The 17,628-nt window shown below is 52.3% G+C and overlaps 1 long non-coding RNA gene across 1 annotated transcript in view; it reads right to left on the bottom strand.

Annotated features, from left to right (window-relative positions):
- The window catches only part of LOC135183787 (uncharacterized), a 40,963-nt gene extending 37,620 nt beyond the window's left edge, over positions 1-3,343 (bottom strand). Inside the window, exon 1 of the long non-coding RNA XR_010305720.1 lies at positions 3,287-3,343. This is a non-coding gene — a long non-coding RNA (uncharacterized LOC135183787). The remainder of the gene's footprint in view (positions 1-3,286) is intronic.
- Positions 3,344-17,628: the final 14,285 nt, after the last annotated feature.

The raw sequence follows: 17,628 nt of genomic DNA, 5'->3' as shown, positions 1-17,628 counted from the left end.
AGAGCAGTGTGGGCAGCAGGGCAAGGGAGGGGATTCTGCCCCTTGGCTCTGCTCTCCTCACACCCCACCTGGACTACTGTGAGCAGTTCTGGAGCTCCCAGCACAAGCAGGACATGGAAGTGTTGGAGCCAGTCCAGAGGAGGCCACCAAGATGCTGAGAGGGCTGCAGCAGCTCTGCTGTGAGGACAGGCTGAGAGAGTTGGGGCTGTGCAGCCTGGAGAAGAGAAGGCTTGGAGGAGACCTTGGAGTGGCCTTGCAGTATCTGAAGGGGGCTACAGAAGGGCTGGGGAGGGACTATTGACAAGGGCTTGTAGTGGCAGGATGAGGAGGAATGGGTTTGAACTGGCAGAGGAGAGATGCAAACTGGATGTTAGGACTGCAGGTGGGGTCTGAGGAGAGCAGAGCCAAGGGGCAGAATCCCCTCCCTTGCCCTGCAGCACAGCACAGGGTTGCTGTCTGGGCTGCACTCACACTCAGGCTCATGCTGAGCTTTTCATCAGCCCAGGCCTCTATGATGAGGCAGACTTGTGATGGAGTCTGGCTCATCTCTCAGTGCTGGAGGCAGCCCCTCTGCCACTGTTTCACCTGTGCTCAAAGCTAACAGCCCTTCTTGGCCTGTGCAGGGCATCCCCATGGACAGGCTGCCCAGGTTTGATGGAAGCCCTGTGCTGCACTATCAACGAGGCAGACATTGTGATTTGTGCCCATTTAACTCTACTGTTAAAGGCAAACACACAGCAGCTGCACAGATTGAGAAGTGAGGGGGAGGATGAAGCAGGAGGAAGACAAAGTGCTTGCTGAGGTGATCCTTCCCTTTAAACCATCACTAGGAACAGATTTACTGCTCAGAGTTAGTCTTGAAGGAAAACATCAGACCAGAAGTAGTTAAAGCACTTGGAATCAAAATTCTCTGCAGTGAAACATCTTTTCCTCATCACCTTTCCTCAATGCCCTCCCAAACTTCTCCCTACACCCACAGAAATTTTGCTCCTCACTTCAGCCAGAAAACATTTTCAATTACCTTCAATCTTCTTCAGACAGAACCATCATCTTCCCCTCTGCTTCCCCACAGCCCCTGCCTTCTGCACAAGCAATTAAGTCCAGGGTCCAGAGATCAATGAGCCATTTCCAGTGCTTTACATGCATAAATCCCTTCAGTTCATTGCATTTCAGCAGCAGCTACCTTGCAGCCTGGGGCACAGACACACACACACAAAATAATCCCCCTGCTTACAGAAATTTTACTCTCTGAAGTGAAACTGAAGCTTATTGTTACAAATAGTCACATAATTAGGTTAAAAGGGACATAAATCTTCACAAAGCCAAGTTCCTTCCTGCTTTGAAAGCACATTTACAGCAAGGGAAAGTCCATTGAGCCAAAACTTGAAGCTGAAAAATAAGCCTAAAATAGCAAGTAAGCCCAAGCAGCTCCTAAGGCACAGTTAGAAAATCATCTACCCTGCAAACACAATTGTCTGAAGTGAATTCCATGGCTGCCAGAGAGAAAGAAGTGGGTCACAGAGGCTGGCAGGCAAGAAGGGGTCTGCATGGCTCCATTAGCAGAGGGCTCGTTGTTGGAAGGAAGGAAAAGCAACTCAGCAGCTGGAGAGGCACTGGGGTGAACAAGAAGGGGGCCCAGCTGCTGCTCTGACCTTCACACCAGGTGTGCTAGGCTTGGTCCAAGACAGATTTCTGCAGCTCCCATAAGTGAAGTCTATAAACTCAAATCCCAGGCTGACACTCCACAGTTCCTCCTGTTTCTGTCTGAGCTCTGCAGGGCAGGTCTCATTTTTCTCCCACATAGAATCAGTCAGGGTGGGAAGGGACCACAAGGATCAGCCAGTTCCAACCCCCTGCCATGCCCAGGGACACCCTACCCTAGGGCAGGCTGCACACAGCCTCAGCCAGCCTGGCCTTAAACACCTCCAGCCATGGGGCCTCAACCACCTCCCTGGGCAACCCATTCCAGCCTCTCACCACTCTCCTGCTCAACAACTTCCTCCTCACCTCCAGGCTGACTCTCCCCACCTCCAGCTTTGCTCCATCCCCCCAAGTCCTGCCACTCCCTGACAGCCTAAGAAGTCCCTCCCCAGCTTTTTTGTAGCCCACTTCAGATCCTGGCAGGCCATAAGAAGGTCACCTGGGAGCCTTCTCCTCCACATCCCCAACTCTTTCAGTCTGTGCTCACAGCAGAGCTGCTGCAGCCTCTGAGCATCCTCCTGGCCCTGCTCTGGACACACTCCAGAATCTCCACATCCCTTTTGTCACAGGGGCTCCAGAGCTGGATGCCACCATCTTTTCATGGCTCTAGACACTGGGCAGGGGACCCAACTTGCATAACCTTAGACGCTATTTAGTCATCTCCACTTCTCTTTAGCCGCTGGACAAAACCAGGTGCTTGCAATAACAGCACTTAGCTTCCCCCAGGACAGGTGTCCAAACCAATCACACCCTAAGCATTCCCATTTCTTCTTGGTAAGTGGAGGAGGAGCCCAGGACGAGCAGTTCACAGCTTTGCTTGTCACCTAAGGTACCCACAGGCTCTCTGGAGAAGCTGAGCCCAACAGACAGCCCCTGTCTGCCCCCTCCTGATGGCAAGAGCTATCAGAGCTCCACCACAGGCAGCATTTCCTTTAATCAGATACATAAAAACGGGTGCCTGGGCTCTGCTTTTAACGAGTTCAGCTCAGGCTGCTCCCTGCACAGAATGCTGCCTGCTCCAGATCCCATTTTAAGGCGTTTTCATTTTCCCTTAGGAACATATGGGGAGCACCAACACCTTGCAGAGTTCTGCATCCACTCCAAAACCTAAAAGTAGTCACTGTACCACCAACCTGGAAGCCTACAAGTCCCTTAGTGGCTTTAACTCCCTTGTCTGAGAGGAAACAGCTATTCAGGCATTCTCAGGAGGCTACACATAGAATCAGCCAGATTGGAAGAGACCTCCAAGATCATCCAGTCCAAGCTCAGACTGTCCAAGAAGCTATCAGGGAGCATCAGGGGACTACTAAGCTGAGGGTGACCCCAGCTCAGGCAGTGCTCCCACCCATTGGGTACAACCCCCCCCAAGGCAGGCAGCTCATCCTATCAGCAGTCCCAGCCAGAGCTGGGTCCAGAATCCACCCAGCCCTTCCAGGCAGAAGCAAAGGGAAGCAGATCCAGAGGCAGTGCTGGAGACCAGGCTGCAACACAGCCCCAAATGCTTCCCACCAAGAACCAAGACCAAAGCACAGGCTGGAAACAAAGTGCAGTGTGCCCCCAAAAGCCCACCCCAGAGACACACTACCTGCATGGCCGAGATCCATGGCGGAGGCAGAGCCAGCCCAGGGCACACCCACACCTCGGAGAGACAAAGGAGAGGAGGGCCCCACACTGACCTTAAATAGAGCCCTGGCAGCTGTGAGGAGCCCCAGGTGTGGATGCTCAGGATAACTAAGGGGCATTGAGCCTAGAGATGATTTTGCAGCTGGGTGCACCTGCTGAGCATGACTGTGAGATGATTGCCTGTGGAGCCCTGCAGCCTTCCAGACTTTTCTACAGTAAGGCACAAAGTCAGCCTCACACCAGCTTCCTTTCAGCAGCCCTTCCCTTTTCAGTGCCCTCTCTGCACAACAGCAGCACAGCAGCAGTCTCTTCCCTCTCTGCACCACCACTGTACCACTGAGCACATTGTGAGGACCTGCTCTCAGGCAGCCAGGATTGGTCTGTTCCTCTCAGCAGATCCCTGCTGGCCTCCTCCTCACACAAAGGCAGATGTGCCTGTGCAGAAGGCAGGTGATGGTCTTCACTTCCCATCCTTCCTGCTCTGCATCATACCTGCATGCTGTAGTAGAGCCTTCCCTGCCACATGGCTCCAAGGAATCATAGAATCATAGAATCAGTCAGGTTGGAAGAGACCTCCAAGCTCAGCCAGTCCAACCTAGCACCCAGCCCTAGCCAGTCAACCAGACCATGGCACTAAGTGGTCCAGCCAGGCTTGGCTTCAACACCTCCAGGCACAGCCACTCCACCACCTCCCTGGGCAGCCCATTCCAATGCCAATCACTCTCTCTGACAACAACTTCCTCCTCACATCCTGCCTAGACCTGCCCTGGCACAACTTGAGACTGTATCCCCTTGTTCTATTGCTGCTTGCCTGGCAGCAGAGCCCAACCCCACCTGGCTACAGCCTCCCTTCAGGTAGTTGCAGACATCAATGAGCTCTGCCCTGAGCCTCCTCTGCTGCAGGCTGCACACCCCCAGCTCCCTCAGCCTCTCCTCACAGGGCTCTGCTCCAGGCCCCTCCCCAGCCTTGCTGCCCTTCTCAAAACACCTTCCAGCACCTCAACATCTCTCTTGAATGAAGGAGCCCAGAACTGGACACAGCACTCAAGGTGTGGCCTGAGCAGTGCTGAGCACAGAGGCAGAAGAACCTCCCTTGTCCTGCTGCCCACACTGCTCCTGAGCCAGCCCAGGATGCCATTGGCTCTGCTGCCCACCTGGGCACTGCTGCCTCATCTTCAGCTCCTCTCTACCAGCACCCTCAGAACCTTTCTTTCTGGCTGCTCTCAGCCACTCTGTCCCCAGCCTGTAGTGCTGCTTGGGGTTGTTGTGGCCAAAGTGTAGAACCCTGCACTTGGCCTTGTTGAAGGAAGGACCCTGCAGAGCAGGCAGAGGCTTTGAGGAACACAAATTTACACCACAGAAGTCATCAACCCTGCCTTAGGCAGAGGCAAGAGCCTGAAGCCAAGGCCCCAACAGCTTCTGAAACATCTGTGAGGTTTGTGAGACAAAGGAAAGTGCAAGGTCTGTGGTTCACCTGTCTGCCTTGCTTCCTCTCAGCCACCTTGCTCTGCACTGTGGCTGTGCTCTGAGCAAAGGCCATGCCAGCAAGTCCCTTCCACCCCTGATGTCCTGTGAGCCTGTGATGTGGCTGCAGCACCTGCTCAGCTCACTGCTGGCTTTCAAGGTGGGTTCCCACCCACCTCAAACACCTCAAGGGAGACTGCCCTGAGTACTGCTCCTGGCAATCACTGCTGCTAAGAAGGCAGGGTGCCTTTCCACCCTTCCTTTCTCACTTCTTCCATTTGTGCAGCCAAGAATTCAAGACTTACTGAGCCAAGAGATGGAGGGAACAGTCAGGAACCCATCTGCTCAGCTTCTCCTCTGAGCTCCCTGTTTGCAGCACCCACTCTCCCCGAGGGAGAAACCCATGAGCCACGTAAAGCCTCTCCAGCTGCTTAAGTTTCCAAACACCAGGCAGAAGAGTGCAGCTGGTTCAAGGATATGCAGATGCAGTGGGTCCAGCCCCAGCAAATATGAGCAGAAAGCAGCCATGCAATGCTCTGGACTGAAAGTTATCTGCAGCCTTGTCTGAAGAAGAAGCTATAAGGGGAAGGGCAGCTGAGTTTTAGGCTTAAACATGTGAGTTTGGAAATGGAGCTGCAACAGAAGAGGCTGCTGAGGAATGTGATGAGTTTGCACCCCAGTGTGAAAGGGGTGCCCCTTACACAGCACAATAGGACTGAAAGACCTTCCCTCCATCTTTGGGTTATCTTTTCTCAACAGAGAGGACTGAGTGAGGACAGAAAAGCAACGAGTTCCTCAGCTGCAGAGCTCTTCTCCCTTCTGCCTTGGCTTTATCTGTGCTTTAGGAAGCAAAAAGGGATTCTGCTGCCATCGCTCATCCACTCCCCACGAGAATAGCACTGATTGCTTTTGCCAGCTTCAACAAGAAACCACACTGCCAGCAAATAAAGAACAGCTCCTGCTTGCAGAGCCAGCCTGGCTTCATGTGAAACCAGCCCTCTTTCTGTCCCACTGCTCTGCAGAAGACTGGTCAGAGGTGACACCAGCCGAGTGCCAGGCTGGACATGGTCACTATGCCTTCCTCCTCCTGCCAGCTACTCCATGGGCTGCTCAGGACACGTTTAGCCCTTGCTATTCCCTACACCTCCTCCATGAAAGCACCTCTCAGGGCACAGGCACTTCTTCCTTGCCTGAGCTGCCTGAGCACGCAGCAGCCACAGCAGAACCGCAGTAAGCAAGAGCAGCTGGACGCTGCTCAGCCCTCACCACAGCCCTCACATGCCCCCTCTGGAATTCCCCTCCTGCTCTGATCCTTGCTGTCTCACTGCCACATGCACAGGGGATGGCAAATCTTTCCTTCCTTCAAAGCATCTGTCCAGACTGCTGACAAGAGGCAGGATGTTGCTTTGATGAAGCCTGGTGGCTTTTGCTCTGCAGCAATCTAATAAGTCCATGTTAACAGAGCTAACTTGAAATCCCTGGTACAGTGACTGCTCGGTGCTTCTTCCAGAGGCTAGTGCTCATTCCCAGGGGAAAGACAGAAAGGAGAGAGAAAGAGACAGAGAGAGAGAGAAAAAGAGGGACAGAGAAAGAGAGGAGGAGAGAATGAGAGAGAAAGAGAGAGAGAGGGGAGGAGAGAAAGAGAGTAAGAGAGAGGGAAACAGAGAATGAGAGAGAGAAACAGAGTAAGAGAAAGAGAGAAACAGAGAAAGAGAGAGAAAGAGAGAGACAAAGTAAAAGAGAAAGAGAGAGAGAGAAAGACAGTAAGAGAAAGAAAGAGAGAAAGAGAGAGAGAAAGAAAGAAAGAGAAAGAGAGAAAAAGAAAGAGAGAAAGAAAGAGTGAGAAAGAAAGAGAAAGAGTGAGAGAGAAAAAGAGAAACAGAAAGGGAGAAAAAGAAAAAGAGAGAGAGAGAGAGAAAGATAGAGAAATAGAGAAAGAAAGAGAGTAAGAAAGAGAAAGAAAAAAAGAGAGGGAAAGAAAGAGTGAGAAAGAAAGAAAGAAAGAAAGAAAGAAAGAAAGAAAGAAAGAAAGAAAGAAAGAAAGATAAAAAGAAACAGAGAAAGGAAGAAAAAAAAAAAAAGAAAGAAAGAAAGAAAGAAAGAAAGAGTGAGAAAGAAAGAAAAAAGAGAGAGAGAAAGAAAGAGTGAGAAAGAGAGAGAGAAAGAGGATCTACCATTGCTGATCTCTGCACCCTGACACCACTCTCCAGCTGCAGAAAGCTCTCCCCTGTCTGAGCTTGCCTTGACCACAGAGCAGTGGCTTCTGTCTGTCTTTAAGGGTAGCAGAGTTCTCAGAATTCAGTGACTGCACTGCGAATTGATGAGCTGCAGCTATCCCCAACAGCGTTTTTAGCATTCACTGTGGCTGAAAGCGATTCTTATCTAGATGCAGAGCTGCTGAGGTGTCCTGGGAAAAGCAGTGATGGGGCTGATACCAGTGTGGAAGGGGAACCTGAGAATTAGACAGGTCTGGGGAACATCTGTGTGCTGCTTACAGAGGGTAAGCAGAAGGGAAAAAACCCCAAAGTGTTTTTTGAAAGCTCAGCAAGCTAAAAACACACCAAAACCCCAGACAGAAAAGCCCAAGATCCAACAACCCAGCCTGAAATGAGGAAGTGTAGAGGCTGGTTCCAGTTCAACCACAGTTTCTCAATCACAGCCCAGCACAAACTGGGATCCTAGAATCCCATAATCCCAGCCTGGTGGTTGAAAGAGACCAGGCTGCCCAGCAGGGCAATGTCAGCCATAAGTTACAGAATCACTGAGTGCTTTGGGCTGCAAGGGACCTTCAAAGGTCATCCAGGCCAAGTCCCCCAGCATCAGGAGCAGTGAGGCCAGCAGGACAAGGGAGGTTCTTCTGCCCCTGTGCACAGTACTGCTCAGGCCACTCCTGGAGTGCTGTGTGCAGCTCTGGGCCCCTCAGTTCAAGAGAGATGTTGAGGTGCTGGAAGGTGTTTTGAGAAGGGCAGCAAGGCTGGGGAGGGGCCTGGAGCAGAGCCCTGTGAGGAGAGGCTGAGGGAGCTGGGGGTGTGCAGCCTGCAGCAGAGGAGGCTCAGGGCAGAGCTCATTGCTGTCTGCAACTACCTGAAGGGAGGCTGTAGCCAGGTGGGGTTGGGCTCTGCTGCCAGGCAAGCAGCAACAGAACAAGAGGACACAGTCTCAAGTTGTGTCAGGGTAGGTCTAGGCAGGATGTGAGGAGGAAGTTGTTGTCAGGGAGAGTGATTGGCATTGGAATGGGTGAAAAAGAAAACAGGGGGAGAAAAGGAGACAAGCTAAACACTGCAGCAATGATCAGGAGGAGAAGCAGTGGCTGAAATAATGAGTTCTTACTGCCAAGGAAATGTTGACTCCTCTTTCCAAACGAGCTGCCTGTAACAGTAAAGGCTTACTCACTCCTTCCAGCACACAGCTGGATTTGACAGTCCTCCTGGGATGCAAGCACAGGACAGCATTCTCCAAGCTGGGGAGCAGGCACCAGGTCTGACATGCAGTCCTGTTGGCTCCTGCTCTGCTTCCTCCCATCACTTTCAGAAGACCAAATCCATCTCGTTGTGGGATGCCACAGCTCCTTCCCGTGCCTCTTCCCTGCTCTCCTTTGCCTTTTTGCCCAGCACCTGGAGTGCTGCAGACCTTCAGCTGTGGCTCTGTGCATAGCCACAGGAATGTGCAAGTCTGGTGTTCCTAACTGCTCAGCTTCTGTGGAGCCCAAGTACTGGTAGGCACTTGGTGCAAAAATGAAAGCTCACAAAGGATCTTTACCAGCAAAAAAACCCAAACCACTCCCCACACAGTTATCTCAGCTACTGTTTTTCAGGGAGTGCTGAATACAGCTGCTCCATCTTCATGTGCAAGCATCCCTTTGTGCTGGGAATTGAAGCCAGTTCCTTGCTGTTGGAAGCATGGGAAGTAGTGACAGGAGCCAAGCCTGCAGTCTGCCAGTGACACTGTGGCAGGTGCTGTGACTCTGATCTCAGTGAAGTGATAAAAGGATCATTTCTTGAGCCTGTTTTCTTCCATGAAGAAAGAACTTTTTAGGCTGTCAGGTAGTGATAGGAGTGGGGGGATGGAACAAAGCTGGAAATGGGTAGGTTCAGACTGGATGTTAGGAAGAAGTTCTTCAGCATCAGGGTGGTGAGAGCCTGGAAGGGGTTGCCCAGGAAGGTGGTGGAAGCCTCATCCCTGGAGGTGTTTAAGGCCAGGCTGGATGAGGCTCTGGCCAGCCTGATCTAGTGTGAGGTGTCCCTGGGCATGGCAGGGGGGTTGGAACTGGCTGACCCTTGTGGTCCCTTCCAACCCTGACTGATTCTATGATTCTATAACTCCTTAGAGATGCTCAGAGTAGACCTGAAAGATGACTTCTTTTTACTGTTGGTGTCTTGTTGGTAGTTGTTGGTGTCATTGAAGAGGTTTTTTTGCTTAGTTGCTTTCTGAACAGGTTTACATCTTGATAACTCAGTGTGCAGTGTCCTCATTCTTACTCTTGCAAAGGGCTGAGTCATTTCTGTCCTCCAGTCCCAGGTAGCTCATGGCCCCAAACTGGGACACGAGGTGCACTCCCAGCCCTGTGTTCTTGCTGCTGAGACACACTGTCCCACACAGCACCTGGGAGGCCTTTCAGCACAGCAGCCCAGCATGGCACTGCCAGCTCTGCAGAGTTTCTGGGGTGGCAGACAGATGCTGAGGCAAACAGCCCATTGTAGCCCAGTCTTGTCCTAGGGAGCATCAATGCAAGGTGTTCCCATTGCAACCCCACTGCTCTCTGCCCCTCTATCTCTCAGCCCTCCTGAACTCTGGGGTTCTGAACTGGGGTGTGCAGCCTGCAGAAGAGGAGGCTCAGGGCAGACCTCATTGCTGGCTACAACTACCTGAAGGGAGGCTGTAGCCAGGCGGGGTTGGGCTCTTCTGCCAGGCAACCAGCAACAGAACAAGGGGACACAGTGTGAAGTTGTGCCAGGGCAGGTCTAGGCTGGATGTTAGGAGGAAGCTCCTGGCAGAGAGAGTGATTGGCATTGGAATGGGCTGCCCAGGGAGGTGGTGGAGTGGCCGTGGCTGGAGGTGTTGAAGCCAAGCCTGGCTGGGGCACTTAGTGCCATGGTCTGGTTGCTTGGCCAGGGCTGGGTGCTAGGTTGGACTGGAGGAGCTTGGAGGGCTCTGGCTGACTCTATGATTCTATGACCTCTTGGTCTCCATTCTGCCTGGATGCAGGGGAGATCTTTCCAGCCTGGATTCCTGCTCAGCCTGTATGGCTGCCTGGCTCCTAGCCCAGGCCCTGCTGGCTGCACATACTTGATTATTACTTTGAAGGACAGCCAGTGAAGTTGTGAAGGATTTCATCTTGCTTCAGCTGCAGCTGGCTTTGGTTTAGGGCAGAAGATCAGAAAGAGGCTTGCAGGGCTTTAGTGTCAAGGATGTACTGAGTTGAGTTGAGTTGCTTTGACCCGATGTAGTTTAAGATCTAGTAAAGACAAAGGCAGACTGCACTAGGTGACCTCTAAAGCTCTCTTCCAGCCCTACCCACTCTGTGATTCTATTCTCTGATTCTCTGACCTTTGCTCTCCTGTGGTTTGGTGTCTGCACTGCTCTCATTTGCATGCCTGACCTCCTTCTATTCAGGGGGTTCCCATTTTTCAGTGTCATGTTCTGCTGGAACCTTTGCTTGCTGTCCACTCAGATGAAGTGAAAGGGGAAGCTCTGCATCATGAAGCAAATGTGACGAAGAACATGGTGAAGCTTCTCATTTTAGGAGGGTGTTTCCAGTCTTGGGAATCCCCCCCCTCCCCCACCGTGGAATTCACTGCTTTCTGTGTTCCAGTTCCCATGAAGCTGTTTGCCCTTTGCTTTTGCAGCTTGCAGCATCACAGATGACATCTAGGACAATGCACTCTGATGGCTTTTGAAGTGCCCTCCTGTTCTTTTCAGCCTTCCTCATGCCCACTTCTCCACCTCTCCATGTGCATTACATCACCTTGTGCACTCCTGTGCTGGTCACATAACAGATGGGACCTCCTAGGCTGTGTTGAGAGGAAGGTCTGCAAACACATCAGTACCTGAACTCTCAGCCATGGCTCTTCCCACAGCAGTGCTGCCAGCTCTGCCCTGCAGACCCAGCCACAAGCACTTCACAGTTATGGAACCCACTGTCTTGGGTGGGAGACCTGAGGAAAAGAACCTGAGGAACAGGCCCTGGGGGTCTGGGCTGGTGCAAAGCTCAACAGGAGCCTGCAGTGTGAGTGCAGCCCAGTCACAACCCTGTGCTGGGCTGCAGCAAGAGCAGTGTGGGCACAGGGCAAGGGAGGGGATTCTGCCCCTTGGCTCTGCTCTCCTCAGACCCCACCTGCAGTCCTGGGTACAGTTCTGGAGCCTCCAGCACAAGCAGGACATGGAAGTGTTGGAGCCAGTCCAGAGGAGGCCACCAAGATGCTGAGAGGGCTGCAGCAGCTCTGCTGTGAGGACAGGCTGAGAGAGTTGGGGCTGTGCAGCCTGGAGAAGAGAAGGCTTGGAGGGGACCTTGGAGTGGCCTTGCAGGATCTGAAGGGGGCTACAGGAGGGCTGGGGAGGGACTGTTGACAAGGTCTTGTAATGACAGGATGAGGAGGAATGGGTTTGAACTGGCAGAGGGGAGATTGAAAGTGGCTGTTAGGAAGAAGTTGTTTGCAGTGAGGGTGGTGAGACACTGGCACAGGTTGCCCAGGGAGGTTGTGGAGCACAGAAGCACCGAACGCGATCTTTGATCTCTGATCACATTGGGTGCTTCTGTGCTCCACAACCTCCCTGGAGGTGCTCAGGACCAGGCTGGATGAGGCCTTGAGCAACCTGTTCTAGTGGGAGGTGTCCCTGCCTATGGCAGGGGGTTGGAACTGGCTGAGCTTTGAGCTCCCTTCCAGCCTAAACCATTCCATGATTCTATATGGACCTCTTGGAAAGAGAACTTCTAAAAACTTCTTGAACAGGCTGGGAAGAGAAGCTAAATCACCACCACCAAACATAAATGTGTGCTCCCTCAGGTGCTGCTCCCCTGCATTTCCTTTCAGCTCCTCCAAAGGGCTGCTAACTTACTGGATTCTTCATGTCAAGAGATTCTGATCTGCCAAGGATGGCAAAACAGCCTTAGCAAAGACAGCTGATGAGGTTATTTTTAGTGTCAGCTGCATGGAAAATACTTCTCAGAGGCTCTGCTGTGCTCCAGTAGAAGACATATTTCCTCCTTTTCAGCTTCTGATGAAAAGCAGAACTTGGGAACTCAACAACAATAACAAAAGAGTTCTGTGGTGACTGCTTGGCTGCTGGTGCTAGCAAGCCCCAGGTCTCCCATGAGAAAACCCTCTCAGAGTTTCACCCAGTCACAGAGATGATAGAATCATAGAATGGGTTAGGTTGGAAGGGATCTCAAAGTTCATCCAGTTCCAACCCCCCACCATAGGCAGGGACATCTCCCACTAGAACAGGGATGGACCAAGCTGCCCAAAGAATCACAGAATCAGGCAGGGTTGGAAGGGACCACAAGGAGCAGCCAGTTCCAACCCCCTGCCATGCCCAGGGACACCCTACCCTAGGGCAGGCTGCACACAGCCTCAGCCAGCCTGGCCTTAAACACCTCCAGCCATGGGGCCTCAACCACCTCCCTGGGCAACCCATTCCAGCCTCTCACCACTCTCATGCTCAACAACTTCCTCCTCACCTCCAGGCTGAATCTCCCCACCTCCAGCTTTGCTCCATTCCCCCCAGTCCTGTCACTCCCTGACAGCCTCAAAAGTCCCTCCCCAGATTTTTTGAAGGCCCTCTTCAGCTCCTGGAAGGCCACAAGAAGGTCACCTGGGAGCCTCCTCTGCTCCAGCCTGCATAGCCCCAACTCTTTCAGTCTGTGCTCACAGCAGAGCTGCTGCAGCCCTCTGAGCATCCTCCTGGCCCTGCTCTGGACACACTCCAGCATCTCCACATCCCTCTTGTAACAGAGGCTCCAGAGCTGGATGCAGTGCTCCAGGTGGGGCCTCAGCAGAGAGAGCAGAGTGGGAGAATCACCTCCCTGGCCCTGCTGGCCACACTTCTCTTGCTGCAGCCCAGGATCTAGTTGTGAAACCTCCTCTAGAGAGATTCCAAACCCACCCAAATGCCATCCTGGGCAACCTGCTGTGGGTGACTCTGCTTTCAGCAGAGGGGTGGACTGGATAATCTCCAGAGGTCTCTTCCAACCCTTACCAGGTTGGGATTCTGGAATTCAAGGTTCTCAGCTGGTCTGAATGAAATCTGGGCTGAGCTTCCAAGGTTTTGGGTTCCCCCAAACCCTACAGCATTCTAAGACTTCCTTTTCCTTTCTGCTGAGAGAGACGCACTTGGGTGACTGTGAGAACACTCTGACAGGAATGTTTTCACTTCATTACCTACTCAGAGCTTCAAGAGCCTGCTGAAGGGAGCAGGGCTGGTGGCACAGAGTCAGCGATGAACCGAGGCTCCTGTTTTGAATTAAACCCCTATCTATTTCAAACAGGATTTTGGGCAGGAGTAATGTGAGTGCCTGCACTGGGAGCAGAGGAAATGGTGAGCTGCATGATTTAATGAGGCCATGGAATCATAGCTCTGAAACAGCCAAAGAGTCACTAACGAGCAATGAGATTTCAGCTGCTGTAAAGATGCAGACAGGTCATCAGGAATGACTCCTCACACTACCCCCAGCTTTCACCTGCCTTCCCTTGTTCCTTTGTGTTTGGCTGTTTGTTTTGGCAAAAGGAATGATAATAGAATCAGAGAATCAACCAGGTTGGAAGAGACCTCCAAGCTCAGCCAGCCCAACCTAGCACCCAGCCCTAGACAACCAACCAGACCATGGCACTAAGTGCCCCAGCCAGGCTTGGCTTCAACACCTCCAGGCACAGCAACTCCACCATCTCCCTGGGCAGCCCATTCCAATGCCAATCACTCTCTCTGCCAACAACTTCCTCCTCACATCCAGCCTAGACCTCCCCTGGCACAGCTTGAGACTGTGTCCCCTTCTTCTGTTGCTGCTTGCCTGGCAGCAGAGCCCAACCCCAGCTGGCTACAGCCTCCCTTCAGGTAGCTGCAGGCAGCAATGAGCTCTGCCCTGAGCCTCCTCTGCTGCAGGCTGCACACCCCCAGCTCCCTCAGCCTCTCCTCACAGGGCTGTGCTCCAGGCCCCTCCCCAGCCTTGCTGCCCTTCTCTCAACACCTTCCAGCATCTCAACATCTCTTTTGAATTGAGGAGCCCAGAACTGGACACAGGACTAGATACAATCCTGAGCTCTGGAGAATACTGTGAGCTACAGACCTCCAACTGTACTCTGTCCCACTCACCACAACCCTCTGCACTCTCATTTTGCTTTAGTGTTTCCCTCCCTATTCATTCACATACCTGAAAAACACTGCTCCAAATTCTCTCTGAACTGAAGTGCACTGCTGCTTTCAGGGCCTGGCATGATGCATGGCAGCAACTTAAGAGTGGGTGCTGGAAAAGAACCCAGAAAGGAAAGAGAAGCATGACAAAGGCACAGCAACTTGTCTCTACTTATGTTCAGTCTTGCATGTTCCAACAGGCTTCTGAGCAGGACAAACAGGGAAATGTGGAGCTGGTTCTTTTCTTGCACTGAAGCCATGGGAGTTGAGTATTGCTCAATTATGAGCTCTGCTTCTGCACCCACTCAGTCCAGAGCAGAATCACAGACTCATAGAATGGTTTAGGTTGGAAGGGAGCTCAAAGCTCAGCCAGTTCCAATCCCCTGCCATAGACAAGGACACCTCCCACTAGAACAGGTCGCTCAAAGCCTCATCCAACCTGGCCTTGAACACCTCCAGGGTGGTTGTGGAGCACAGAAGCACCCAATGTGATCAAAGATCACACTGGGTGCTTCTGTGCTCCACAACCACCCTGGGCAACCTGTGCCATTGTCTCACCACCCTCACTGCAAACAACTTCTTCCTAACATCTGCTTTCAATCTCCCCTCTGCCAGTTCAAACCCATTCCTCCTCATCCTGGCATTGCAAGCCCTTGTCCATAGTCCCTCCCCAGCCCCCCTTAGTGAAGTGAGATTTTGGGTTGCAATGTGCATGAGTAGAGGCTGCAGCAGATAAGAGGAGAGTTGATAAGGCATTGATCTGGGCTTTGATATTTTCTGCTTTTCAGAGGTGACAATGATGGATGTTGAGAGGTTTCAGCCAGCAGACACAAGAGATAAATAATAGGATGTGAGGAAATGAGCTGAAGCTTAAGGAGGGCATATTTAGGCTGGAGATTAAGAAGAAATTCTTGAGAGTGAGGGTGAGGAGACACTGGCACAGGTTGCCCAGGGAGGTTGTGGATGCTCTCTCCCTGGAGGTGTTCAAGACCAGGCTGGATGAGCCCTTGAGCAACCTGGGCTGGAGGGAGGTGTCCCTGCCCATGGCAGGGAGTTGGAACTGGATGAGCTTTAAGGTCTTTTCCAACCTTGATGAACCTATGAACCTATTCCCTACACAACATTCAGGCTGCTGCTCTGGTGGAGCTTCACACTTCCCAAACTGGAGGCAGCTCTGTGGGCTGCATCCTCTTCCCAGGGAGGCTGCTCCACACAGGCTTCTCCTCTACACAGTGAACAACACAAACTCATGCTGCAGAGGAACCACAGAACGTCAGGGATTGGAAAGTGACCTCCAGAGGTCATTGAGTGCAACCCCTCTGCCCAAGCAGGATCACCTAGGGCAGGTCACACAGAAACACAAGCAGGCAGGTTTTGAAAGTCTCCAGAGGAGGAGACTCCACAACCACTCTGGGTAGTTTGCTCCACAAGTCAGCCCAGCAGTGACCAACCCAGCACAGCACAGACATGGTCCAGCCCTTTCCCAGAGCTTCAGGAAGCATGGCCAGTGCTGTCCCCAGGAGCCAGGCTCTCCTCTCATGTGTGTAATGATGGCAGTGAGTAATTCTAGCAAGCTCCTTATTCTGGTAAGCAAAAACCAAGGGCAGCATTTGCTATGCAAATCCAAATTTTACCTAGGTAATTAGAGTGAGAATCTACAGGGAAAGCACAGCTGTGACCAGTAAAACTCCACAGCCCCTACAGCAACTTCTATTTCCTCAGCAGAAAAAGCTACTTCCTCACTCCTTGCCTGCAGGATAACTGATAGGCAATGCTGACCAGCTAGGTCCAAGCCCTCCAGGCTGACTATACCACAGTCATAGAATCATAGAATCATAGAATCAGTCAGGGCTGGAAGGGACCACAAGGAGCAGCCAGTTCCAACCCCCTGACATGCCCAGGGACACCTCACACTAGAGCAGGCTGCACACAGCCTCAGCCAGCCTGGCCTGAAACACCTCCAGCCATGGGGCCTCAACCACCTCCCTGGGTAACCCATTCCAGCCTCTCACCACTCTCATGCTAAAGAACTTCCTCTTCACCTCCAGCCTCACTCTCCTCACCTCCAGCTTTGCTCCATTCCCCCCAGTCCTGGCACTCCCTGACAGCCTAAAAAGTCCCTCCCCAGCTTTTCTGTAGGCCCCTTCAGATGCTGGAAGGCCACAAGAAGGTCACCTGGGAGCCTCCTCTTCTCCAGCCTGCACAGCCCCAACTCTTTCAGTCTGTGTTCACAGCAGAGCTGCTGCAGCCTCTGAGCATCCTCCTGGCCCTGCTCTGGACACACTCCAGCATCTCCACATCCCTCCTGTAACAGAGGCTCCAGAGCTGGATGCAGTGCTCCAGGTGGGGTCTCAACAGAGTGGAGCAGAGGGGGAGAATCACCTCCCTGGCCCTGCTGGCCACACTTCTCCTGCTGCAGCCCAGGCTCTGCTTTGCTTTCTGTACACTGCTGGCTCATGCTGAGCTTCTTGTCCAGCATATCCAAGTCCCCCTCCTCAGGGCTGCTGTCCAGCCACTCACCAAGCATGCACGGTGCTGGAAAACTCACTGAGAAGTTTTTTTAGTGGGTGTAATCTTCTAGCTGAGTCTTACAAAAGCAAACACCCTTCAGTTGCAGACAGGAAAACTTTAGCCCCACTTTGTGACTGAAGAAATTCAGCAGAACTGTTCTCTAGAGTGAGGCTGGGGAGACATTGGAACAGGTTGTCCAGGAAGGTCATGGATGCCCCCTCCCTTGAGGTGTTCAAGGCTAAGGTGGATGAGGCCTTGAGAGGTCTGGTCTAGTGGAAGGTGTCCCTGCCCACGGCAAGGGGGCTAAAACTAGACAGTTTTTAACTCCCTTCTAACCTAAACCATTCTATGAGTCTATGAACCAATTCCCTAGGTTCCCATGGAATCACAGACTGGCTTGTGCCAGGTATAGCATTAAAGAGCATCTAGTTCCAATCTCTCTGCCATGGGCAGGGATAACTTCAACCAGAGCCAGTTGCTCCATGCCACATCCAGTCTGGCCTTGAACAACTCCAGGAATGCAATGTTCCCCACAAGTTTTTAATGACCTGTGCCTTTAAGTCTCTCTTGCTCCCACGCTTCTTCAGTAACAACCTGTCCTAAGCCAGGCTGCCAGAGCAATTCATGTGTACGAGCACAGACTCACAGCACCATGGAGTTACAGAATCACAGAGTGGTTTGGGTTGGAAGGGACTTCCACAGGTCATCTAATTCAACCCCTTGCTGAAGGGACATCTCCCACTAGAACAGGTTACTCAGAGCCTTGCCCACCCTGACCTTGACTATCTCCAGGGATGTGGCCCTCAACTACCTCCCTGGGCAACCTGTTGCAGTGTTCCACCAGCCTTATGGTGCAGAACTTGTTCATAACACCCAATCTAAATCTCCTCTTCTCTAATTTCAAACCATTGTCCCTCAGCCTTTGCAATCAGTCCCTCTGCAGCCTTCTTGTAGCCTCTTTCAGGCACTGGCAGGCTGCTATTA

Source organism: Pogoniulus pusillus, chromosome 19 (assembly GCF_015220805.1).
Source record: "Pogoniulus pusillus isolate bPogPus1 chromosome 19, bPogPus1.pri, whole genome shotgun sequence".
Lineage (NCBI taxonomy): Eukaryota > Metazoa > Chordata > Aves > Piciformes > Lybiidae > Pogoniulus > Pogoniulus pusillus.
This window is presented reverse-complemented; position numbering and strand designations above follow the sequence as displayed.